We start from the raw sequence: 27,369 nt of genomic DNA, 5'->3' as shown, positions 1-27,369 counted from the left end.
AGGATGCATATGAAGACAGAATCAAGCTCTGCCTTCACAATAGCGTCTTTCATATGGCAGACTATAAATCACAATGGTCTACTGTGTGAATAGTCTATGTGTTACGGAGTTAAAAACCCACAAATTAAACAGTCCTCAGCTGTGCTGTGAAGTAACAAACTATAAAGGTTCCAAAAGAGCCTGTGTGGTCTAATATAAAATAATAGTTATCGTAGATTCTCTATTTATATAGTGAATTGGGCACATTGTAAACAACAATCTGCACACATTTATAGTCATAAAAATAAGAGTAAATTATCTACCTTTATTATAGGGGGGAAATCATAAAGCATTTTAAGAAAGTGCATTGAAAATGTTATGTGTAAACAGAAGTGTGCATTCCTTGCATCACTCCCAAAACTTTTTTGAACTTCAATTGACTTCTCTGTCTGTGTGTGTCGAGAATATAGAACCAGGACCCAGATAGCTATGCAACACTGAATTTAAATCACATTGCAGCTTTAGTTACAGTAACAATCAGTTTTCATGTCCTAGTGCTGCATGGAGGACAATATTTAATTAGAATCACACAAACTTTTTTCTAAAATATAACATCAATAAATATGCCATTTTTCATAAGGTTTCTTTGATAGTATAGGATTTATTAGGCTATTCCATAACTGTCTTTCTGTTTATTTTGTAAAAGTATACTTGTATTGCACACATTTTTATGCCAGACTTGCTTTGCATTTTTACAGTCTGCTAATTAGACCATTTTAACTAATTTGTTTGCATTTTGTATGAGCAAGTTGGGCTTTTGGATTGACTAATGTAATTGCAGCCAGTTTCTGCCAAGTACAAATTACTCTTTCTAGTGTGAGCTAGAGAGAAAAGTAAATATTTAATAGACATCAATACCCTTGCAGCATTTTAGGGTTTTTTTCCCCCTATGGAAAGCTTACATAAATTCTTCAGTGCTTGGTTGCACTTTAATGTTAAAAATTATTTTTTAATCTTTTTTTAAAATAATAATGAATTAGACATTTTAGTGACTCCACAAGGGTTTTTTTTTCTGTACAATTTGCAGTTTTGAATTCGAAGTTGCTTTAAGATCTTTTAATTCCACATGTAAAGTTGACACATGCAACTTTTTGTATACTGGCTGCTGTTTCCTGGAACTGTTCCCCTGGTATGGACTTGTTTTTTTATATTTCTAACTGTTTACCGTTGAATCCCCTTATAGTCAAGTCAGTTTGGTGGTGGTGAGGATGTAGAAGGTGTTTTTTTCTTTTTGTTTTTGTTTTGTTACAGAGCCACGTCATTATTATTATTTATTTGTATGATGGTAGTGCCTAGAAGTCCCAAATCAGGATCAGACCCCTCCCCTTGTGCTAGGCACTGTACAGACATACAACGAAAGAGGATTTAAACCAGATGCTGCTGTGGTTGTGCAATGCCCAAAGAGCAGTAGAGAGTGAGCTGCAGAGAGACCATGCAAGGGGGACTCTCTATACCACATATACCATAGAGTTATATTCTAAGGGTAGTATGAAGAGAGAAAGTCTTGAAGTGTGTAGGGGAACAGCCAGTGCATTATCCTCCAGCCTAATCTCTCTTAGCACTTAAGGGAAGAGAAGGGGTCCCAGCTACTACTGCAGTCCATGGGATCCTTTTTTTATGTGGAATCTTCTCAACAGACTTGCATAAAATTCTCAGTATTGTCCAACTGTCAGGAGGGAATCTACTAAGATATGAGCTGTTTATCCATAGAAGCTGTTGCTTTCCAGGGTGGTTCAGGGAAATTTCTAAATACACCCTCTACCCCAATATAACGCTGTTCTCAGGAGCCAAAAAATCTTACTGCGTTATAGGTGAAACCGTGTTATATCAAACTTGCTTTGATCCACCGGAGTGCACAACCCCGCCCCCCCGGAGCACTGCTTTACCGTGTTATATCCGAATTCATGTTATATCGGGTCGCGTTATATCGGGGTAGAGGTGTATAATTGTAAAAAAAAGTACTGTTTCTTCAGCTATATAGTAACTAAGTTCTGCCCTGGTGCTAGTGTATAAGGACAGTAAGACGGTGTAAAGAGCCTCTTCTCTGCTAAGAGAAATGTGTGTAGTTTCCAAGCAGTAGACAGTGCAAGCTGACAACAGGTTGTCGATCAGTTTGCCCATGATGGATGAAATTCACTTATTTGCACAAAGCTACCGTAACATCTGTGCACCACATTGCAGTCAATGGAGCTATGCCAATTTATACCAGCTGAGGATTTGGACTTCAAAACAGGATTTACCTGATGCATGGGCACTCTGCTGGCCCTCAGCAAAGGGTGTGAATTTCATTCACTAGGAATAGCAGCAAAATGTTCCCTGCACTGCAGTGCCCTACTGCATCCTTTGAAATCCTGTTCTGACTAGTTAGATTGTTGTGGCAGGACACACCAGCTTGTATTGCTTCTCTCCATAGCTATGTTGGCTAGGGCAGGATATGGCTGCAAAATCTTCAGATCAAACAAAAATTGCTTTTAAAAATCAGTTCAAGGCTTTTCACACATCAAATCACTCTAGAGATTTTGCAAATAGAACTACCGAATCTTTTTCGTTGCTCCTGTTGGTAAACATAAAGATAAGTCAGCAAAATTTAAGTAAGGGTCATCTACTCATTTTCCATTAGCTATCACTAGCAATCAAGCTTGTTGTTTTTATTAATGGACCATCCCTTGTGGAGGTCTAAAATTTGGAGATATTTATATGTTTAATTTGCATTAGATTGGCAGAGTGGAAAGTGCTTTCCTAATTTTCATCCTCACTAGTTTAATAGCATCTCCCATCAAAAAATGGCAAATCTCCTATTCTTAATTTTGCCCGTGTTTTTCTTCTGAGATCCCGAAAATGGGGATATGGTCTGTCAAAAAGTGGCAAATAAAAATATTCACACTGACCCACACCATCCAAAACGGATGGGTATGTACAAAAATGTGTCTCACAATCCAGGGTCCCTATGTGGGATTAGTTATGCTCTTTAGGATCTGTTTGTGCGTTAGTCATTAGGGAGCTCTGTGGCTACCTGTGCTTTTCTAAGCTTCCTTACCTCTCAAACATCATCCTTGTATGTGATATCAGTGCCACACTGCCTTGCAAAGAAGACTCTCTCTGGCCACCTCACAGTTTTATCCGGTGAAGCTGAAATAATAAAATATCAACAGTCAGACTCAGCACTAAGATGAGCTAAATCATCAACACCTTTCAGTTGAGTCCATGACATGTCAGTACTCATTTCCTCTTCAGATAGGGTAAGACTGCAGATGACATTAACTCACACATCATTATTAATAAATAGGATGACTACATAATCACTGTGAAGTGACAATAGTGGTCTGTGTTATCATCAGGATATATTGTCAGGCCCCTACATGTCAGCCTCCAACCATAACCACCACAACCAAATTTCTCCTATCAATCCCAGCACTATGACTGTATCAAATTTGTCCAGGAACATGAAACAACATCCTATTTATGGGTACCTCACAATCCTCCCATCTGTTTATTAGGAACTGGTGATGGGTTATGGATGTGATAGTCCTTTTGTTTCTGGCACTTGCTTCATCTGGATGGATGGATGAGCAAACTTCACAATGGGGTTAACCTGGCAGTCTCTAAGCAAGCAGAACTTCTACTGACTTCAGTAAAAGTTTTGCCTGCTTGGGGGGGCTGCAGAATCAATCCCTGTGTTTTTTGCCTGGTGATATTTTGCTAGTAACCCAAACCCTGCCATCCATCCATGTGTGAAACTCCCTGTGAGGTCAATAGCAGTTCTGAATGTGGATCAGTGATAGGCTCTGGCCATTAGCATTCAGCTGTTTATCCACAAGTCATACGTTAAATCTTTGACATGCATTTTCCATTATGGTCACAGGCACTCTTTGGGAATAAGTAGTGGCTGAATATCCAGTTTTTAGAAGACGTGGCCATAGCTCCCAGATGTTGAGATTGGCTGCTTCCATTAGTTCTATACAGTCTAGTTGTTATTTTGTCACCAGCATTTAAGATATTATAAGGGCAAATTTTCAAACTGAATTTAAAAAATGCACCCAATATGGTTTGACCACATAAAACCATTTTGTACACAAAAGCATGTTTTCTCATATTGGTGTCTATTTGCTTATGCAGGGGCAGGATGCTCGTTCACATTTTGCAGGTGCATTATTAGAGCTCTGAAATGACCATTTTAAAATCTTATGCCGTTTTAATTTTTCTCTGTTTATTTGGCATTTGTGTAAATGTACTGCTAATGTAAGGTGATGTATGGACAGCCTGGAGATGGAAGCCTCTTACTTATAAAAAAAAAAAAATTGATACTACCTCAGAAAAATTCCTTCTGAAGTATCTGCAGAGACCATCTCTAGGAATGAGAGGTAGCTTCAGATTATATACTGGCCAAACTGCGATTTCCTTACCCCTATCTATGCTCCATTGCTATTAACAGGCCTACTCACATGAATACTGAAATTGCACTTTAGCTTTGGGTGCTTGACCACCATGCAGATCCTTATGAACGTGTCAGTCGATTAGTACTCACTATGAGATGGACACATCCATTGTGAACTGGACTGACTCTAATCAAAAGTGTTTTAGGTCACAATTAGTTGAAATCCATTTGAATTAACATGCAAAGTATTTCATAAATGTGTTATTTAAAATGTAAACAAAAAGGCAACGTAGTCAAAGGGACATATTTTATGGTATTGTAAATCCAGAGTAACTACTGCACTCAAGCTTCTGTTCTTAAATGTCTATGTCCTACACCTAACTCAAGGTGCACTACAAAGATATACAATAATTAACGATACACTTCATTACAATATCACACGTATTTAACTCTTCATTGAACACCTAGTTCCCCATTATTTTAATGTTTAAAAAAATTCTAGCACCTATCCAGAGGTTTAGGCACCTCCCAAAATGTAAAGTACTCAAGTAGCAAGTCTCAAAGTTTTTAATATAGTACTTTGGTTCATCAAGTTTCTATTTTTTTTCTAATTTAATAGACTCTCTGAGGAAAAATTATACTTTCTAACCATCTATATCAAAATATCTCACCTAAACCATGCTTCAGTCTCCAGCTGCCTGCTCATAAACCCCTAACCATCCTAAATGTGTCTGAAGAAAAAGATGGTCTTTGATGATACAGCTCTAGCGGAATAATGAGGGAAACAAACTCCAAAGCCTTGGACCCCCCATATAAAGTGCCCAACAACAGCTCCCTCTCGTTTACACTGAGGGAAGTTCTAGCTCGAGTGCTTCTACTGATGTCAGGTGTGGCAGTATGGCACTGGGAGAGGTCATCCTCCAAGTAACTGGGTACCAAACCACATTAGCCTATGAAAACATCTGAAATTATGCATAACGAAGCAAATGCGATATATTTGCTTGCTATCCTCTGTACATTATAGTCCAACAATAGTGAAGTGTCAAGAGAGAGCCTGCTCCTAACGAAGTCAATGACAGTCTTCAGTGGGACCAGGATAGGGCCCATCATGTTAGCCTGCAGATGTTCTTTTTCCAATATCTGAATTAATTCATTTTGTTTTTCACTTGTGGCTTTCTTTCGTCCATTCTGTGAATATACGGCCCAGTCCTGAGCCTGCCGACATGGTTGTGTTAGGGCCAAAAGCCTCAGAAAAAGGATGTTTTTTCCCCATTCTGGTGTCTGAAGCAGCCAAGGAGCTGTGAGCCCTACTGCAGCCACTCAGCATTTCACACAAACGCAGCCTTTTTATTTGGGCTTTGTTTGCTTTTTCAGGATTGGGTCTGATGGGATTTAACCTGCATTAGAGCTTTAGAGAAATGCTTTTCTATCCTAGCTCTCGATCTGCACAGTGTGACCCCACATAGCTTATATTACGAATCTGAATAGGCCCGGATTGTAGGCACTGAATCATAATCTGAATTATCTTGCAAATTCTTCATAGACTAAATCAGTTTTATGTTCATAGTAGTTCTGTTACATCCAGGGTGGGCACATGCCTGTGAGGCAGGAGCTCCAGGAGGCAGGGTGTCTTTGTTCTGGAGGCATAAAAATGTTTATTATATTAGACACAATCAAAGATGAACTGATAGAAATGCAGGGTCTGATTCTCCTCTCACTTACATTGATTTTACCCTAGTGTAATGGTATTGACTTCAGTGGAGTTACTCCAGATTTACACTGGTGTAAATAAGGTCAGAATCAGGTCCACACAGTTGGAATGATCTTTCAAAAGAGTAAAGCCATTTGGATAACCTCATCCAATTCATTGGCATTATATGACACAGCATACCTGAGTGGTCTGCCAAGAACCCGGATGACGCAACATTTGCATGTTACACAGCTTGACTTCTTGTTCCAATTGTTATCTGAAAAGGAGGAGTAATAGTGAGATGCTTTGACATGAATGAACCCTAGGATCCCCCAATTGTTCTTTTGTATTTTCACAGTTTCTTAAAGACTCTTGGGCAGTGCTGCAATTCCTCAACTGGCCACACTTGGAGGTCTTTATTTAATTTTTCTTCAGGCAAACTTCTTCTGAACCTAAGGGTACGGCGGTAAGCAATCGATCTTCTGGGATCGATTTATCGCGTCTTGTCTAGACACGATAAATCGATCCCGGATCGATCCCGGAAGTGCTCACCGTCGACGCCGGTACTCCTGCTCCGCGAGAGGAGTACGCAGAGTCGACGGGGGAGCCTGCCTGCCACGTGTGGACCTTTGGTAAGTACCTTTAAGTTCGAACTAAGGTACTTCGACTTCAGCTACGTTATTCACGTAGCTGAAGTTGCATATCTTAGTTCGAACTGGGGGGTTAGTGTGGACCAACCCTGAGAGAGATTGCCTAAGTAGGGAGTAAGTGAATCTGAGTACGTTGGTCCATTGACTTCAGTGTAAGTTGCAGGCTCTCTGTTTATGTCCTTGCATGGCACCTGTTGCTGTAATATCTGAGCGCCTCACAAATGTTAATGAATTTACCCTCACAGTACTCCTGTAAGGTAGGTAAATACCATTATTCATTATCCCCATTTTACAGATAAGGAACTGAGGCACAGAGAAAACATAGGCAACTTTTCTAAGGTCACAGAGAAGGTCACATATGGAATGGGGACTGGAACCCAGGTCTCATGACTTCTGCTCAAGTGCTTTAACCACAAAGCAATCCACATGAGGACCTATTTGTGACTGGGGCCAAGTGGGAAGAGATCAAGCAGAGCAGTTGGGCTAAGCAGCCCCACCATGAGTGCTGCCAGTAGTAGAGATGAAGGAGGGACAGTCACTGCAGAGAACTGGCCTGGGGAAATATGCTGCTGCTTCTTTTGGCAGAGCAGAGGTGATGGGTCACTTGCAGCTAATAGGAAGGGTTGGGAAGGTGATTTTATGGATGAGCCTGACGTTGAAGGATTTGGGGGTCCCTGCCTGATCAGTGCATTTCCAGCATTGAGGGATGACTGAGGGCAACTGGAACTGGTCACAAAATGAAAAGAAAATGTCATTTAAATGCTCTCTTTTCAGGCGAGGTGTCAAAATTTGAAATTTCAATGAAAAATCAAATTTCAGAAGCTTTGGAGCATTTCCAGTCACAGTGCTTCTGTGAAAGAAGAATCAGCCTGGATTTTAACATGTTTTGTATTGTCAGAACATACCAACAGGAAAATGATTGTGCAGAATGAACATATACAGTGCTTTGCGATGTGATATAATAGTTCTTTAAAAAATAGCCATCCTCTCTTAGATTTGTGCTCTGCCCATACCATTTTTTCCATTAAGGATAGAGACACTTATGAGGCATATCTACATGTGAATGGTAAGGCACTTTGCAGTCATTGTGTGAACTAGCAGGAAAATGAATATTGTCAATTTTATACCATTTCATTTGTACTGAGCTGTAGATGTTTGTAGTGTTAATGAAGTTCTCTGACCTGCCTGAGCAGTTTGGGCTTTGAAATGTTAACACAGAAGAGCTTGTAGCTTCATTTTGTGCCATCTGCACCTATGTTTTAGAATGAATAGACCCGGGGGGAGACATGCAGTGAGGGAATACGTTAGAGAAATTGCACACAACATAAGAACATGCATGGCGTGAATAAAATAAAAATTGAAGGGGAAAATAATATTCCAACTTGTCTGATGCTTTCCGTGGAACATTCATTACTCACTTCTGCCAAAAGGTAGTAGTGAAACATCTACTCTTCATGGGCTATTATTACCCACTTCCATTCACTGGATCTAGATTTGAAAAATCCCAAAGACTACTGTGTTTTACATCTGGGCCTTTGGCGTGGCTCAATATAAAGATGAAGAACATTTGCAAAATGTGTGTCTGGATCCAAATCTGAGTTCAGATTTCAAAGACTCTCAGAGTTTAGATCCAAAGCTTTGGTTTAGGTCAGTATCTTGAAATGATGTAACTGATGCACTCTGGCACAAAGCCCTGCACATGTTGTGTGGCAGCTAAAATGTAAAGAATTTATTTTCCACAGTGGATACCTGTCATGCCAAGTAGAGCAGGAGATAATGACATGGTTAATCATAGCCGTACTTTAAAGTACACCTCTACCCCGATATAACGCTGTCTCGGGAGCCAAAAAATCTTACTGCGTTATAGGTGAAACCGCGTTATATCGAACTTGCTTTGATCTGCCGGAGTGCGCAGTCCCCTCCCCCGCTGGAGCACTGCTTTACCGTGTTATATCCGAATTCATGTTATATCGGTCGCATTATATCGGGGTAGAGGTGTAGTAGCCAGTTTTATAATATTATGTAATCTATTAATTTTAAAAAAATCTGAATGCCAGTTATGTTTGCAAATGACATCAATTTAGCTAGGTCAAATGTAATGCAAAATGCTATTTATAGGTTAGTGGGAAGTCTACAGGCCTAGTTCTGCTCTCCTTTCTCAGTCCAGACAAAACTTCCAGTGACTTCAAAAGTGAAGTCCCACTTCTGGTTTCAGCTGCAAATGTGTAAATGTAGAGTAACTCCACCGGCGTCAGTTGGTCGATATTTACACCAGTGTAAAATGCCTTAGGACTGCCATATTTGGCCCTAAGTTTATTGCTTCACTGATTGGTTGAGGGGAGGATGGTATTTGTTCAGTTCCTACTCTTTTCTGAAAGAATAAATGTAACAGGGCGTGGAATGTTCTGAGCATGCAAGAAACATAAAACATATTAAATAGAATGTAGAGGTTGCAAATAAACATATTGGGAATGGTAAATTTCTGTATTAAATAAGCTTATTTGGTGCTTATTATGTCATAGTAGAAATATCATTCTTCCAACAGCAATTCTGCAGCATTTTTAAATACAGTGAAGCTGCTGGATTATATTTTACAATGCATGTTTGTTAAGAGTGTAATCATCATATTCCTATTTCTATAATTACATATCAGGACCCACACCAATGAAAAGGAGAATGTCTTATCTCAAATGAGATTTCCAGCTAAGATAATTTGGGCAAATATATAAAAAAGCTCTGACTTTGGGAGTCTTTGTATTTTCTTTAGCAAACCTACATTATTTAGCAAAAGCTTGATTAAAAAAAAGTCAGACTATAAATGAGGACTCTCACATTTGCATATGTTCCTTCCCAGAGGGATCTGCCAAGCCCCCTTCCTGGATTCCACTCTTGTTCATCTTCTCCAAAGCTGGAAAAACTTCCCAGAGATGCAGGAGCTCAAGGTTAGTTCTGAAACAAATCCTAGACCTCAGATGCTTATCCAAAACCTACCTGAATTTTGGCATGCTGGCTCCCTCGTCTCCTTTTGTAAAGGCTAGTTACCCATCAAAATGCTATTAGTGATTGTTATATTCTGGCTGGACCTGCCCCATGAACAATAACCAAAAGAGAAAGGCACTAAAAGAAACAGCAAGCAGATTTTATTAAAGAAGGTATTGAAGGAATACAAGCAGCCCCCTGAGAAAGCCGGCTAACAGCTTCTTCTCTGAGAATGTTCTAGATCTCTGTCTGTGTTCCCAGCAGGGAGATCACTTTTGGGTTCATTTAGCTCTACCCACTTCCACAATTATCCTCCACAGTCTCCTTCCTCACTCACATTGTCCCTCCATGCTCCCCCACAATCTCCTGTTCCACACCTGCCCTCACCCCATATTTTCTCATCTTTCCCCCTCATTCTCTTACATCTCACATTCTCCCTCTGTGCCGCTTCTTTGCCTGCCCCCTCAGTCTTCATACTGCTTCCCATATTCCCATCTGCTCTCAGTATTCATCTCTGAGTTCCCATATCACCATCATTGTCCCTCTTCCATCCCATCATCTATTTTCACTTCACAGTTCTCAGTTCCATTTCCAAACCATATAGCACAAAGGAAAACAAACTTCAGTGAGGCAAGCCAGGATTCTGTCCCACTGAAAGGAAAGAGGACATCTGTAATAGATACAAATGCAAACACTGTACAGAATTAGAAACAGTTTTAAGTAGGGCAGCCTTGTCTTATAGTCGCTTAGTCTTATTGAAAATAATAGGAGATGGTGGCCATTTTGATAAGGCCAACAATTCATGAGAAGGCTTATAGATCTAGAAGTCATGACCCCCTATAAAAAATCCCCCAAAACTCACCTAACAGTGCTTGAGTCTGGTATTTTCCCCCTTTAATGAATCAGGGTGCAGGCACTTCCAGCATGAAAATATACACGTGACTTTCAAATTCTGTTCTGCAAACATTTGTGCAAAAAAACTCAGTTGCTTAGATAGGAACATAAAAACGGCCAGACTGGGTCAGACCAATGGCCCATCTAGCCAAGTATCCTGTCTTCTGACAGTGGCCAGTGCCAGATGCTTCAGAGGGAATGGACAGAACAGGGCAATTTTGAGTGATCATCCTCTGTCATCCAGTCCCTGCTCCTGGCAGTTGGAGGTTTAGGGGTACCTGGATATTCATAGATATTCCTCACAGAAAAGATGATAGCATGGACAATGTGTATTTGTTCTGAAATTCAAGCAAATATTAATAGGAGGTTTTTTGGTCCTATTCTCCCAGCAGTTTTGAAGAGATGCGATGTATGTATACATCTCATCACTATTCAACTTCACATAACATATTTGTAATAATTGTTATTTTGCTAACATACCAACATTAGAAGCAAGAGGAAGACCAAAGACAGGGTAGGCCCACTGCTTAGTGAAGAGGGAGAAACAGTAACAGGAAACTTGGAAATGGCAGAGATGCTTAATGACTTCTTTGTTTCGGTCTTCACCGAGAAGTCTGAAGGAATGCCTAACATAGTGAATGCTAATGGGAAGGGGGTAGGTTTAGCGGATAAAATAAAAAAAGAACAAGTTAAAAATCACTTAGAAAAGTTAGATGCCTGCAAGTCACCCGGGGCTGATGAAATGCATCCTAGAATACTCAAGGAGCTAATAGAGGAGGTATCTGAGCCTCTAGCTATTATCTTTGGAAAATCATGGGAGACGGGAGAGATTCCAGAAGACTGGAAAAGGGCAAATACAGTGCCCATCTATAAAAAGGGAAATAAAAACAACCCAGGAAACTACAGACCAGTTAGTTTAACTTCTGTGCCAGGGAAGATAATGGAGCAAGTAATTAAGGAAATCATCTACAAACACTTGGAAGGTGGTAAGGTGATAGGGAACAGCCAGCATGGATTTGTGAAGAACAAATCATGTCAAACCAATCTGATAGCTTTCTTCGATAAGATAACGAGTCTTGTGGATAAGGGAGAAGCTGTGGATGTGGTATACCTAGACTTTAGTAAGGCATTTGATATGGTCTCGCATGATATTCTTATCGATAAACTAGGCAAATACAATTTAGATGGGGCTACTATAAGGTGGGTGCATAACTGGCTGGATAACCGTACTCAGAGAGTTGTTATTAATGGTTCCCAATCCTGCTGGAAAGGCGTAACGAGTGGGGTACCGCAGGGGTCTGTTTTGGGACTGGCTCTGTTCAATATCTTCATCAATGACTTAGATATTGGCATAGAAAGTACGCTTATTAAGTTTGCGGATGATACCAAACTGGGATGGATTGCAACTGCTTTGGAGGACAGGGTCATAATTCAAAATGATCTGGACAAATTGGAGAAATGGTCTGAGTTAAACAGGATGAAGTTTAACAAAGACAAATGCAAAGTGCTCCACTTAGGAAGGAAAAATCAGTTTCACACATACAGAATGGGAAGCGACTGTCTAGGAAGGAGTACGGCAGAAAGGGATCTAGGGGTTATAGTGGACCACAAGCTAAATATGAGTCAACAGTGTGATGCTGTTGCAAAAAAAGCAAACATGATCCTGGGATGTATTAACAGGTGTGTGGTGAGCAAGACACGAGAAGTCATTCTTCTGCTCTACTCTGCTCTGGTTAGGCCTCAGCTGGAGTATTGTGTCCAGTTCTGGGCGCCGCATTTTAAAAAAGATGTGGAGAAATTGGAAAGGGTCCAGAGAAGAGCAACAAGAATGATTAAAGGTCTAGAGAACATGACCTATGAAGGAAGGCTGAAAGAATTGGGTTTGTTTAGTTTGGAAAAGAGAAGACTGAGAGGGGACATGATAGCAGTTTTCAGGTATCTAAAAGGGTGTCATAAGGAGGAGGGAGAAAACTTGTTCACCTTAGCCTCTAAGGATAGAACCAGAAGCAATGGGTTTAAACTGCAGCAAGGGAGGTCTAGATTCATAGATTCATAGATTCATAGATTATAGGACTGGAAGGGACCTCGAGAGGTCATCGAGTCCAGTCCCCTGCCCGCATGGCAGGACCAAATACTGCCTAGACCATCCCTAATAGACATTTATCTAACCTACTCTTAAATATCTCCAGAGACGGAGATTCCACAACCTCCCTAGGCAATTTGTTCCAGTGTTTAACCACCCTGACAGTTAGGAACTTTTTCCTAATGTCCAATCTAGACCTCCCTTGCTGCAGTTTAAACCCATTGTTTCTGGTTCTATCCTTAGAGGCTAAGGTGAACAAGTTCTCTCCCTCCTCCTTATGACACCCTTTTATATACCTGAAAACTGCTATCATGTCCCCTCTCAGTCTTCTCTTTTCCAAACTAAACAAACCCAATTCTTTCAGCCTTCCTTCATAGGTCATGTTCTCAAGACCTTTAATCATTCTTGTTGCTCTTCTTTGGACCCTTTCCAGTTTCTCCACATCTTTTTTAAAATGCGGCGCCCAGAACTGGACACAATACTCCAGCTGAGGCCTAACCAGAGCAGAGTAGAGTGGAAGAATGACTTCTCGTGTCTTGCTCACAACACACCTGTTAATGCATCCCAGAATCATGTTTGCTTTTTTTGCAACAGCATCACACTGTTGACTCATATTTAGCTTGTGGTCCACTATAACCCCTAGATCCCTTTCTGCCGTACTCCTTCCTAGACAGTCGCTTCCCATTCTGTATGTGTGAAATTGATTTTTCCTTCCTAAGTGGAGCACTTTGCATTTGTCTTTGTTAAACTTCATCCTGTTTAACTCAGACCATTTCTCCAATTTGTCCAGATCATTTTGAATTATGACCCTGTCCTCCAAAGAAGTTGCAATCCCTCCCAGTTTGGTATCATCCGCAAACTTAATAAGCGTACTTTCTATGCCAATATCTAAGTCGTTGATGAAGATATTGAACAGAGCCGGTCCCAAAACAGACCCCTGCGGTACCCCACTCGTTACGCCTTTCCAGCAGGATTGGGAACCATTAATAACAACTCTCTGAGTACGATTATCCAGCCAGTTATGCACCCACCTTATAGTAGCCCCATCTAATTTGTATTTGCCTAGTTTATCGATAAGAATATCATGCGAGACCGTATCAAATGCGTTACTAAAGTCTAGGTATACCACATCCACCACTTCACCCTTATCCACAAGGCTCGTTATCCTATCAAAGAAAGCTATCAGATTGGTTTGACATGATTTGTTCTTCACAAATCCATGCTGGCTATTCCCTATCACCTTACCACCTTCCAAGTGTTGGCAGATGATTTCCTTAATTACTTGCTCTATTATCTTCCCTGGCACAGAAGTTAAACTAACTGGTCTGTAGTTACCTGGGTTGTTTTTATTTCCCTTTTTATAGATGGGCACTATATTTGCCCTTTTCCAGTCTTCTGGAATCTCTCCCGTCTCCCATGACTTTCCAAAGATAATAGCTAGAGGCTCAGATACCTCCTCTATTAGCTCCTTGAGTATTCTAGGATGCATTTCATCAGGCCCGGGTGACTTGCAGGCATCTAACTTTTCTAAGTGATGTTTAACTTGTTCTTTTTTTATTTTATCCGCTAAACCTACCCCCTTCCCATTAGCATTCACTATGTTAGGCATTCCTTCAGACTTCTCGGTGAAGACCGAAACAAAGAAGTCATTAAGCATCTCTGCCATTTCCAAGTTTCCTGTTACTGTTTCTCCCTCTTCACTAAGCAGTGGGCCTACCCTGTCTTTGGTCTTCCTCTTGCTTCTAATGTATTGATAAAAAGTCTTCTTGTTTCCTTTTATTCCCGTAGCTAGTTTGAGCTCATTTTGTGCCTTTGCCTTTCTAATCTTGCCCCTGCATTCCTGTGTTGTTTGCCTATATTCATCCTTTGTAATCTGTCCTAGTTTCCATTTTTTATATGACTCCTTTTTATTTTTTAGATCGTGCAAGATCTCGTGGTTAAGCCAAGGTGGTCTTTTGCCACATTTTCTATCTTTCCTAACCAGCGGAATAGCTTGCTTTTGGGCCCTTAATAGTGTCCCTTTGAAAAACTGCCAACTCTCCTCAGTTGTTTTTCCCCTCAGTCTTGATTCCCATGGGACCTTACCTATCAGCTCTCTGAGCTTCCCAAAATCTGCCTTCCTGAAATCCATTGTCTCTATTTTGCTGTTCTCCCTTCTACCCTTCCTTAGAATTGCAAAGTCTATGATTTCATGATCACTTTCACCCAGGCTGCCTTCTACTTTCACATTCTCAACGAGTTCCTCCCTATTTGTTAAAATCAAGTCTAGAACAGCTTCCCCCCTAGTAGCTTTTTCAACCTTCTGACATAAAAAGTTGTCTCCAATGCAGTCCAAGAATTTGTTGGATAGTCTGTTCCCCGCTGTGTTATTTTCCCAACATATATCCGGATAGTTGAAGTCCCCCATCACCACCAAATCTTGGGCTTTGGATGATTTTGTTAGTTGCTTGAAAAAAGCCTCATCCACCTCTTCCACCTGGTTAGGTGGCCTGTAGTAGACGCCTAGCATGACATCTCCCTTGTTTTTTGCCCCTTTAAGCCTAACCCAGAGACTCTCAACACTTCCGTCTCCTATGTCCATCTCTACCTCAGTCCAAGTGTGTACATTTTTAATATATAAGGCAACACCTCCTCCCTTTTTCCCCTGTCTATCCTTCCTGAGCAAGCTGTACCCATCCACACCAACATTCCAATCATGTGTATTATCCCACCAAGTTTCAGTGATGCCAACAATGTCATAGTTGTATTTATTTATTAGCACTTCCAGTTCTTCCTGCTTATTCCCCATACTTCTCGCATTTGTATATAGGCATCTAAGATACTGGTTTGATCTTTCCTCACAGTTTTTTCCTGACTCTCCTTTCTCTCTGCCAATATAGCCCACACTCCCTCTTGTTTCCGACTCATTTCCCCGGTCTCCATGTTCCCCACTTACCTGTGGGCTTTGCTCACCTGTCCCCGTCGAACCTAGTTTAAAGCCCTCCTCACTAGGTTAGCCAGTCTGTGTCCGAATAGGGTCTTCCCTCTCCTCGAAAGGTGAACGCCATCTCTGCCTAGCAGTCCTTCCTCGAATAGCATCCCGTGGTCTAGGAAGCCAAAGCCCTCCTGGCGACACCATCTTCGCAGCCAGGCATTCACCTCCATGATGCATCTGTCTCTGCCCGGGCCCCTACCTTTGACAGGAAGAATTGAAGAGAATACCACCTGCGCTCCAAACTCCTTCACCCGTGCTCCCAGAGTCACTCTTGATCCGCTCAGTGTCACACCGCGCAGTATCATTTGTGCCCACATGGATGAGTAGCATGGGGTAGTAGTCAGAGGGCCGGATAATCCTCGACAATGCCTCCGTAACGTCTCGGATACGGGCCCCCGGCAGGCAGCATACCTCCCGAGATGAAATGTCAGGGCGACAGATGGGCGCCTCCGTCCCCCTCAGCAGAGAGTCTCCGACCACCACTACCCTACGTTTCCTATTTGCAGTGGTGGCAGCAGACTCTCCAGCCTTAGGGGTACGAGGCTTCTCCTCCTTTACTGTAGGGAGTGATTCCTTCTTTCCTGTATCAAGAAGAGCATAACGGTTACCTATAACCACGGCAGGAGGGTTCGGAGCAAGGGTGGAGCACTGCCTGCTGCCAGAAGTAACCAGCTGCCAGCGTCCACCCTGAGCCATCTCCTCCTCCACCAGTGGTGTATCAGCAGTCCTGTGTACTGGGACAGCTACCTCAGCTGTCTCCACATGGACACTGTCGAGGAATTGCTCGTGGATACGGATGCTCCTCAACCTAGCCACCTCCTCCTGTAGCTCTCCCACCTGCTGCCTGAGAGATTCCACCAGCAGGCACCTTTCACATTGGATGGTCCCCCCAGCCTGGATATCAGTAAGTGGAAATTGCAAGTTACAGTCTTTGCAAAACCACACCAGGATCTGGGTAGAGGCATCCATGCTTAGGCACTCTGTCTGGCTACAGGCACAGGTGGAGGAGACAGTAGCAGTGCTGGCACAGGTGTTGCGGGTCTTCCTAACCATCGTAAGCCTCCCTCTGTCAAACTCCCGTCTGCAGCCCCCTGTCAGCTGAAAGGGTTGTTTAAGCAAACAGTTAGAATGTAGTTGCTTTATAGGTATTAAGGGGAATCAAGAGAAAACAGATGGAACTGGCAAGGGACCCTCGCCCCCTTCCAAACTCCCTTGCGAAACTCCCTGTTAGCAGCCCCTGGTCGCAAAGCTCCCTGGTCGCTTGTGCGCTGCTTTATAAAGCCCTGGCCTGTACGAATGCCCCGCCCACTGATTAAGGCTCAGCCACTTACCAGAGGCTTCTAGCTTTCAAACCTTCCTTTGAAGCTCACAGCTTCCAACTGCCAGCCACAGCACACGGTCCTTCAAACAACCAAAACAAACAAACAGACCCAAAAGGTTGCTGTATTGCTCCTCCTTCACCTGGAGAACTCCCTTGCGAAACTCCCTGTTAGCAGCCCCTGGTCGCAACGCTCCCTGGTCGCTTGTGCGCTGCTTTATAAAGCCCTGGCCTGTACGAATACCCCGCCCACTGATTAAGGCTCAGCCACTTACCAGAGGCTTCTAGCTTTCAAACCTTCCTTTGAAGCTCACAGCTTCCAACTGCCAGCCACAGCACATGGTCCTTCAAACAACCAAAACAAACAAACAGACCCAAAAGGTTGCTGTATTGCTCCTCCTTCACCTGGAGAACTCCCTTGCGAAACTCCCTGTTAGCAGCCCCTGGTCGCTTGTGCGCTGCTTTATAAAGCCCTGGCCTGTATGAATGCCCCGCCCACTGATTAAGGCTCAGCCACTTACCAGAGGCTTCTAGCTTTCAAACCTTCCTTTGAAGCTCACAGCTTCCAACTGCCAGCCACAGCACACGGTCCTTCAAACAACCAAAACAAACAAACAGACTGACAAACACAAGCTCAGCACACAGCAAGTAACCCTCAAACACAAACAAACACACACTACAGACAGTCACGTACCCCAAAAGGTTGCTGTATTGCTCCTCCTTCACCTGGAGAACTCCCTTGCAAAACTCCCTGTTAGCAACCCCTAGGTTGGACATTAGGAAAAAGTTCCTAACTGCCAGGGTGGTTAAACACTGGAATAAATTGCCTAGGGAGGTTGTGGAATCTCCATCTCTGGAGATATTTAAGAGTAGGTTAGATAAATGTCTATCAGGGATGGTCTAGACAGTATTTGGTCCTGCCATGCAGGCAGGGGACTGGACTCGATGACCTCTCGAGGTCCCTTCCAGTCCTAGAATCTATGAATCTATGAATCTATGAAACATGATCCACTGAATTGAAATTAAATGTGTGTTTGGACAATTTAATATAAAGCCTTATTTAAGTATCTTTGCTTTATATTATTTCATTAATTATTATATAATAATATAATATATAATAATTATTATTATATTTCATCAGAAGCTAAATGATATCCCAGAAAGAAACTATCCCATGCATAGGTGGCAGGATGACAGTAGGGCCTAGGAGGGGAGGATGAGAAGTTTAAATGAGGTACAGAAACAGACAGAAAATAATAAAAAGAGAGATGCAAAGGAGTGATGTGGTTAGCGTGGTAGCAGCAAAACATTGCGTTAGCAGCAGCTAAAGGTTGTTTTTAAGTTAAACATTTTTAAGCTGGAGAGTAGTAATAGAAATAAGTGTGAGTGCTATTAATAAGCAGTTATCCACTACCAACATCCACATGCAGGCGTAGGGTGACCAGATGTCCCGATATTTGGGGTTTAGTGTTATATAGGCGCCTATTACCTCCCACCCCCATCCAGATTTTTCATACTTGCTGTCTGGTCACTCTATGCAGGCGTAAGTAGCTAATGAAGTGAAACAGCAAAGTTATACCAAATAAATCTGATGAATAGGAGAGGTGTTCTCTCTTCTCCTCAGCTCTTCTACCTTATTAATTGCCACTTTCAACCATCCTTTTCGCTAGCCCAGAGATCAGACAGGTCATATTCAGAGCAGATGGTTACCTTTCCACAGAGTATGATTATATTACCTATGTGACATATTCAATATGCAGTTTCATTTTGTGAAATGAAATCTCTGTTAATTTGTCTAAAAAGATATTTTGTAGAGGAATTGTGATAATACTAGCAATATCATTAATTTTATGCTAAGAATGTATACCAGAACACACAATTCTCTGTATATGCTTTTTTCTCTCTGCTAGATTCTGATCTCATGCACATCAGTGTGAACCCTGGGGTTTCTCTGGATTTATAATGGTGTAACTGAGATCAGGATCTGATCCACTGTCTGCCTCTCTCATTGATACATGTTCTATGGGTTTAAGTTGTAGCAAAATTAAGAAATCTCAGTAGCTTCTTCTATTTAAAAAAAGAGATGCCTTTTTTCTGAAAGCTTACCATTCAGCTAACATTGTTAATTAAGTTTTTGTAACTGTTCACTTGGATTTTTACTGTAACAAATCATGGGTGTTAGCTGCAAATCAGTATACCAGGGTATGAGTAAATTAGGCAAAACAGTGGAAGACACCCAAAATGAGAACAATACAGATCACTAAACAACTGAACATCCATATCCGGTCCCTTCTTTATGATGATATTATCCTTTCCACTGCATAATGATACTTTTTGAGACAGTAAATCCTTTTATTCTTTTCAAGAATGTGGTTAATATAAAAACAAAGCAAGTGTTAAGCATTTAGTGGGCCAAAGGTTTTCCCATGAATCCTCTGCTTTGTAAAGTCAGGTTAGGAAGAATAAAATTGGAGACATACGGACAAGTACTGACCTGTGAGTGAGAGTAAAGCCTTCAGAAATCCAATATTGTGGTGGAGAAATACGCAGGTAAGCACTGAACAAATGTTTACACGTTAAATTTCTGTGGATTCATAGTGTTTAAAATAGCAGTGGTTGCCTTTTACTTAGATGTCATAACAGCAATGAAGTGACAAAGAAGACAACTGACACGTCACAGACACATAAACCTACTCCTATATGGTTGACAACATGGTGTGATTTCTCGCCAAAGATAACTTCATAACTTGCTGAAGTGTGACTTAAGGATGCCCTGGAGCAGCAGCAACCTATGTACCTTTTCTGTGGATAATTTCTTATAAGCCATAGTTTTACTTAATAAGTGATGCTATGTTGCCTTTGACCTAAGGGTGGCTGTTATGGATGGGATTTTCAGAAGCACACAGCATTAGCCTCGGTATGCTCTCTTTGAAGTTGTAAGGAGGTAAGCCAGTGATTAGGTGAACTTACCTCATGTCAAATGGTAAGGGCCTAAGTGTATTTAATCATGTATTTAATACATCATATACATCACATACTAATTAGTAAAATATATAAGCAAGTGCATAATCAAGGTAACAATACAGTGGGTGGACTAGTTTTTAAGGTGGGCTTCACATAACTTCTTGGGACGGAATGCAAAACAGCCATCTGCGTAAGTAAGATATCCTTTCAACTCTTGAAATGTCCTTGAATTTGGGTACAGGACAAGGATGAAGTTACAGTGAGAGGTCATGATGACTGAGCCACATATAATCAAGATAAACAAGGAAAGTCCCTAAAGTCCCTGTTAAATATTCAGATTTGTTATTATTGCTAATAAGTAGATAAGCACATTATATAACCTAGTATGTAATGCAGAATCTTATATTTGGTCATAGATATTGCCATTCGTTAGTATGTACCAAATCAGAGACGAGGGGTTTTGATAGAAATGAGGGTGTCATCTTGAGTATAAAATAGTGTATAGAGACTTAAGTCTTTACTTTTATGTAGTGATCACTGGCTGAGTTTATACAGATCACTGGGATGTGACACTTTGTACCTGTGCTCCTTGGTTCTGAACTCCTGAGTTAGTCATGGCTACAGCAAGCAGTAATTGTCTGCTTTGCTAGGTTTGTAAAGTAACTTGTGGCCCTGGTTGATGGTCCTGAAAACATCCTTACAGAAGCCATTGGGAGTTTTACCATTGACATAAATGGAGCAAAGTTAGGCCAATGCTGAATACTCTTGAAAATCCCAACCTGTATCTTTTTCTCTCCCTTTTGTAATTTTTAACCTTTCTTCCATGCCAGTAGAAAAAGAGTGTTAACATTTTCCAAAAAATACATAATTTATGTAGAAAAAATGCATGTTGTTTCTGTTTGGCAATTTTGTTTTTGTTTTTTTGTTTTGTTTTTGCAAGCCAACTACCCACACTGATGAGGCCTCCCCTGGAGTACTGTGTCCAGTTGTGGGTGCCACACTTTAAGAACAATGTGAACAAATTGGAGAGAGCCCAGAGGAGGGCAACAAAAATGATAACAGGTGTAGAATATCTGATCTACGGGAAAGGTTAAAAATACTGGGCATGCTGAGTTTTGAGAAAAGAAGACTGAGTGGGTACTTCATACGTCTTCAATTATGTTAGAGGCTGTTATTAAAAGGATGATGATTATTCTCCATGTCCACGGAGGGTAGGACAAGTAATTGGCTTAATCAGCAGCAAGGGAGATTTAGGTTAGATAGTAGGAAAATCTTGCTAACTATAAAAATAATTAAGTATGGAAGTAGGCTTCCAAGGGAGGTTGTGGAGGTTTTTAAGAACAGGTCAGACAAGCACCTGTCATGGATGGTCTAGACATACTTGGTCCCACCTGAGCCCAGGGGGATGGACCAGCTAACTTCTCGTGGTTCTTTCCAGCCCAACATATCTATGATTCTATACTATATGCAAATCTTAGATAAACCAGATGTTAATACAAGGCCCAGCTGTGCCTGGTTGAAGATAAAAGTGCTTAGTTTGAAACACTTGGGAGAGCTGTGCATGCAACTTGGGTTGCAGGACCAAGAATATATTTTACCCTCAGATGCTGGCAAAGGGCAGAAGATCATACCTGCATACATGCCAAAGAATGGGCCGTGTCATGTTCTCCACTGTGGGGGAAACCCACAACTGGCTGAGTTTCTTACAAATCATCCTTTCAGGAGGCTGCCTTGCTTCTGTTGGTTCCCTGCCTTCACCAAGGCCAAATCTTCCCACACTGGCACCTGGAAACCAAGAAGACAGATGCATTCAAAATGCCATAGACAGATTTAAAAAAAACAGATTAGATTTGCTAGCTGTTCTAATGCTATATTCTGAAATAGGTGGAACATATATCATTTGAGTATAAGTAACTAGCAACTTCAGTTGGAATGAGATATGTTCTTCTGTCTATTGAGATCTGCACATGACAGAGAGTACAGAGCTACCTACTGCCCATAAGTGTGTCTCTGCCTAAGTATCTTGCTCAAAATCCTGAGTTTTGGCAATACCACTCCTCCTTTGAGGATCCTGTCATCACAAATATGGCATAGAAACAGTGATCTGCACTTTCTGAAGGGTAGCATAATGCCAGAGCATCAAAAGCAAAGCACTCAGGGCCATGTACTGACCTCAATCAGCAGCAGAATTTACACTGATCTTGGGAGAGCTCTGTCTGTGACTCGAAGGCAGAATGGGGCCCAAAGGCTGCTCTAAGCTCTTCAAACAGTCAACTTAAGGAGTAGTTGTATTTATTTATCTAGCTTTCACCACGATAGATAACAAATATATATACTTAACTCAATGTAAACTTCTGAGACCTGAAGTGTGGATCTGAGAGTAGAATTTGGCCTTTAGGTCATGTATTGACTTCCATCCATGCACACAGCTTTCATTGACTTCAATGGGAGTTTCACATGCAGATAAACAGCAGTGCAAGGTCTAGAAATGTATTAGTTAACTCAAGTGTTCTTGTAACCCAGCCTGAAATAAACCTCGAAAGCTGTGGGTTTGCTTTACCTCAACAAATACATACTCTGCATGAAGGAGGCACCTTTTTGACACCCAGAAAAGAAAATACAGTGAAATCTATGACACAAATGCCATGTTCTGATGCAAAATACCAGAAGATTAAAAAAAAAAAAAAAAAAAAAACCTTGAAAATACTGAGTGGAAAATGTGTCAAGTGCATAATATATTTTTTCTTAAGCTTGACAGTGACATTAAAGAATGTTAGCAAAGGTGTTCTTCCTAAAAATAAATATTTTGTAGACATTATGGATTAAATTCACCACTATGCAGAGGACCAGCACAAAGCTTATCTACCACTTAACTCCTAAGAATGAAATGTTGGCCCCATTGAAGTCAGTGGCAAAACTCTCTATGGGCATAAGTGGTGCACAAGTCTTGTATTGGCCCTCTACATGAGCAGTGGTGAATTTTACCCTTCCTGATTTTTATCTTGGTTCATTTATGAGAGGTTGGATAAATATTGTATGGTAGGGATAAATACAACAGTTTACGCTTTATGAAGTCTTTTTCTCATTGGTAAAGGAAGCATGATGGATCCACAGTTAATGGTGAAATCAAATAAAATGACTTTTAGCCACTTTTTGTCCATGGGGAAACATATTTCATTCTAACAGCATCAACAAAATGGTGACTCAGACAGGAAATCCATCCCTTATTCCTAAACATTTCTCATTGTCAGCATTAGTATTTTATTCCTTTTGCTCTCTTTAGTATTTAGGTGGAAAAGGATCCCCAGATTATTACAGAGATTAAAGAATTTATAAACCTGTAAAATGGGTATAATACTTCCTTTCTCCTACCCTTGTTCTATTTAGATGGTAAGCCCCTCATGGACTAATTCTTATTATGTATCAAGCCCTGTGCGGATACAAAATTTGTATCCGCATCTGATCCGTGATCTGCGAACATGGTCCGTGGATATAAAGTGGATATCTGTGGATTTGCAGGGCTCTAATTAGGTGTTGGTACAGTTCCTAGCACAATATGGGCCCAATATCTTTTGCGGTGCCTAGATGCTACCATAATATAAATAATAATTAATTATATTTGGAGAAGTGTGTTCAATGATAATTATGAGCAAAGTAATTAAAACAAACATAAATACACACATACATATTAATGAGAATACAGTAAGGCACATTTAACATTTCAGAATACAGAAAATGAAGTAACAAAGCATAAAGAGAGAATGCCGATGTAAAATTAGCCTCTATCAAGTGTATTCTACTTGGTTTATGCTTGTCCAGCTCTGACTGGTGTAACTTATAATTAGTCTCTGCCTGGAGTTATATGGTTCCAAAGAACTGTGGATTAAAGAGAAACTCTAGAATTTCTCAGTTACTTGACAAGTTACAACCTGAAAAGCTACACTTAGACCATTAAAGATTTTTCACAGTGACATTTTAGTGCAGCTGGGGAAATATGCCACCTTGCCATTTATGATTTTCAGAGCATGGATAGAGAAAAGGAGGTTGCTATGAAGAACAAAATAAAATGGTTTACATGTATAGAGGTGAGGTGAAGAATGCTGATAAATATACTTCGCTGAATGTCAGCAAATGTCACTCGAGAAGCCATTTGCAGCTACCCTAACAGCTTCACAAACCAACAAAGAGTAGCAAAACCAGGCAAAACGAGTTGGGCGTACTCACTTCCACATGAATAAGCAATAAGCACTCTCAGAAGTTACACCAGAAAGTTGTTAAACTTGATAGATGAAGCTTTTCAAAACACCTTGTTGTGTACTGTATCTTCCTATAAAAGACTATGGATGGTTTAGAGTGAAAAGGAGACATCATTGCTCAGAATGATGTGATTTAAGCATTTTTGTTCAAACTCTTGTATTTGACATTGTATTAATAGGATGGTTTTAACAAAAGAATGCTTCATCACAACATTTTCCCCCCATAAGGGCTGGTATTTTTGTCTGAACTTCTTTTGACACTCATTCTATTAGATTACTAGTCTTTTCTCCTTTAAGTATAGACCCTTTTACCACTCTAACAGAAAGATTTATAGTTACAACAATTAGTTGATAGTTGATAGTAACATCACTGCAAAAAAAGACTCCTATGTTGAAAATATTCTAACGGTAGTTATCTAAATCATCCAAATATAAGTGAAAGACCTACCAGATATCTCCCATCTTCCCAAGAGCATCTGATTTGTAGATCAATGTATTGGGTCCATTTGTTTTACAGACATGATGACCTGGAAAAATGCTCATTGTGAAAATTACAATTCTTGAGAGAAGACATCAAGATTCCTTCAGATTTATTATTAATTTGGATTGTCTGTAGCTTCTTGAACCTCTACCTTTCATTATAATAAATGGAAGTGAAGATCTTTGACTCAGAAAATACCTCCATGGAAATATGAGTTCTTAAAATTTCAAAAAGTCTGATTGCTTTTATAATGAATTTTTCAACAGTGTTTTCCTCCTAAAATTCTCCTTCGTTTCAAGTTATTTTAGCACAGTCATGAGCAGACTAGATCATTTTGAGATCAGCCCCAAAACATCCCTGCCCACAGAAATTAAGGCGAATTCTGTTTTCATCAGTGAAATGCAGGGACATATAGCATACATGCATAGGGACATACAAGGCCTTCTTTGTTGAATGTATCTCAGACATTCTGAGGCTCTCAAAGGTGATAATGGAAATACTTCATTTAAACTTCTCTCCATATGTTCTTGTGAATGTATAAATAACCTATTTTATAATGACATCATAAGAATTTAGGAGTTAAATATGTGTAAAGTAAAGTGGTTATACTTAACAGATCTTGCAGATGGATTGAGGCAGAAACCTTCATTCTTTGTGTTGTATATTTACAGTACTTATACAGTGATTTTGTTTCATGGAAAATAAGACTTATTGCAAATTTCTTCACCCTGTTCTTGCAAAATCAAAATAAAGGGTGAGCTTTATTAGTCAAATTAAACCTTGTCTTAAACTAAATTGACTTTAAAAGTTAGATTTATAAATGACCAATGAAAAGTAGAAAAGCAAATTTTGCAATTCAGGCATCACTTTGTGAACTTTACTGGATTGGGGGCTATGACTCCCTACCCTTTTTTTTTTTTTTTTTTTTACAGTTTCTTATGGGAACAGAAGTTGTTTCTGAAACAAAATAGACATTAGACAACATCAATAACGTTGTCATTCAGTAGCAATTGTGAAACTTCTCTACTTTTGTTCAGAATTTCGCTATCAAATTAAAATAGATACCACAATCTTAACCAATTATAATAAGACAGAAGGACATTGCAAATATACATGGCAACAAAGAAAAAAAGTGGATATTAATGTGTTGCTTTATCATCAGGCATCTCCAGGAATGGTCAACATGAAAAGCATGTGTTCAGTAAAAACACAATAAAACTTACCTCTTTTGTGCACAAAATGTCTCTCTCTTCGTACCTAACTTTTTTTAAGAAGCAGCACATTATACACATTCATCTTTTGGATGTTCAGCAACAGAGGAAATAGTAGAGATTCTTCAAAGGTTTTAAGAAATATTAATTGCCAGACTGAAAATTTATAGAAGCAGTTCCCAGAACAGACAAACACTTCTAATAAATATGCTTATTTTGTGAAAGGCACAGAAAAGAAAATGCTGGTTAGAAGCCTGCATCAGCTAATTCATGTTCCAGTTCCCATTTCTTCTACCCTAAGCAGGTAGGCCACTATGCATATTATGGACCTGATCCAATGTCTACTGAAGTCACCAGAAAGATTCCCACTGACTTTAAGGCCCTAAATCCCAAGGGCTTGATCTTGCAGGCCTTCCATAGTCAAAACTTGATTTACAAAGCTATGTTATATTTTAAGTGAAGATCATTAAAACTTCACTGTTAACATATGGGCCAAAAATCTGCAGTTATTACTCAGTCAAAATCATCTCCATTTTGAGACATGGAAGTTTTCCCTAGATAAGGACTGCAGGATTTGGCTCCATATTGACCCACAATAATGAAGAATCAGAGTTTCCACTCTAAAGATTTTTTTTTTTTTTTTTTTTTTTTTGGTACATATGTCCTTCTAGGTAAAAAGGAACTTATAGTTCTAAATGGAAAAAATCATACTTTGCCCTTTTTTATTTTAATGGCCAAACATTGTAATGCTAGCTAAACAGAAATTCTTGTCTGCTAATAGGTTCCTTTAGTTTGTAATAAATAGGAATGCTAATGACTAAAATTTGGTATTTGGTATGCATTAGCTTTTGTAAGTCTTTTCTTTAAGGCCTCATTGACATTCAATATGGCAAGCTTCCTTTGAAACATATTTATAAAATAACTACAGTATAATTAAACCAACAAAGCCATCTTTTAAGTAAGCTTAATAGCTCAGTTTTTCACTCTGTAAAATTTTTATTTTAAAGAGGAAAAATAGTTATGCCTCAATTCTATGGTATATTTCATTTTGCATCTAATATTTCCTTTGCATCTGCAATCTGTGCATATCTAATTTTTGACAACTATGATTACTAATAAAGTGCTCATGAAAGATATGCTTCATAGCTTCTTCAACAAGAATAATGTATTTTTGTTAATGGGAATTGTAATATATCTTGACAGATACAATATATAAAATATGCTTTTTTCTTAATTGTTAATGTTGTGGTACTGCATGTACACGAAGTGGATCAACAGATATGGCAGGTAATAATCAAAGTGGATGCTATTTTATAAAATGTAACTAAAAATATTTTAATGATATAAAAGCAATAGATAAATAAAAGCAATTACATTTAATTTTGCTTTCAGCTAGTGTGCAATTTATTGTTAGCTTTAATAGGGGAGAAAGCTCATGCAGAAAGCTAATGGTAG

At 40.0% G+C, this 27,369-nt stretch overlaps 1 long non-coding RNA gene across 1 annotated transcript; it reads right to left on the bottom strand.

The window, feature by feature from the left end:
- Positions 1 to 321: 321 nt before the first annotated feature.
- LOC128834641 (uncharacterized) lies at positions 322 to 11,125 on the bottom strand. The gene is made up of 5 exons (XR_008444462.1): positions 10,596 to 11,125; positions 9,587 to 9,703; positions 6,306 to 6,381; positions 3,077 to 3,168; positions 322 to 2,593 (listed from the first exon to the last, which is right to left on the bottom strand). It is a non-coding gene; the product is annotated as an uncharacterized LOC128834641 (long non-coding RNA).
- Positions 11,126 to 27,369: the final 16,244 nt, after the last annotated feature.

This window comes from Malaclemys terrapin, chromosome 3, assembly GCF_027887155.1.
Source record: "Malaclemys terrapin pileata isolate rMalTer1 chromosome 3, rMalTer1.hap1, whole genome shotgun sequence".
Lineage (NCBI taxonomy): Eukaryota > Metazoa > Chordata > Testudines > Emydidae > Malaclemys > Malaclemys terrapin.
The sequence above is the reverse complement of the archived record's forward strand: the minus strand, read 5'-3'. Positions and strand labels throughout refer to the sequence as shown.